Source organism: Mus caroli, unplaced genomic scaffold (genome assembly GCF_900094665.2).
Source record: "Mus caroli unplaced genomic scaffold, CAROLI_EIJ_v1.1 scaffold_13076_1, whole genome shotgun sequence".
Lineage (NCBI taxonomy): Eukaryota > Metazoa > Chordata > Mammalia > Rodentia > Muridae > Mus > Mus caroli.
Window position 1 is genome coordinate 34,819 of NW_018389465.1, and position 227 is coordinate 35,045.

The window sequence follows — 227 nt, forward strand, 5'->3', positions numbered from 1 at the left end:
CATAGCTAATGAACCAGAATCTTACCCTCACCTAATGTCTGTGCCACCCTCCAAGTAGAACCATTGTTCATTGAAATAGTCGCTTCATGGAGACACCATCTTAATTTTAATACACACATCACTTCTTTTCTCTCTTCTCTTCTCTTCTCTTCTCTTCTCTTCTCTTCTCTTCTCTTCTCTTCTCTTCTCTCCTCTCCTCTTCTCTTCTCTTCTCTTCTCTCCTCTCC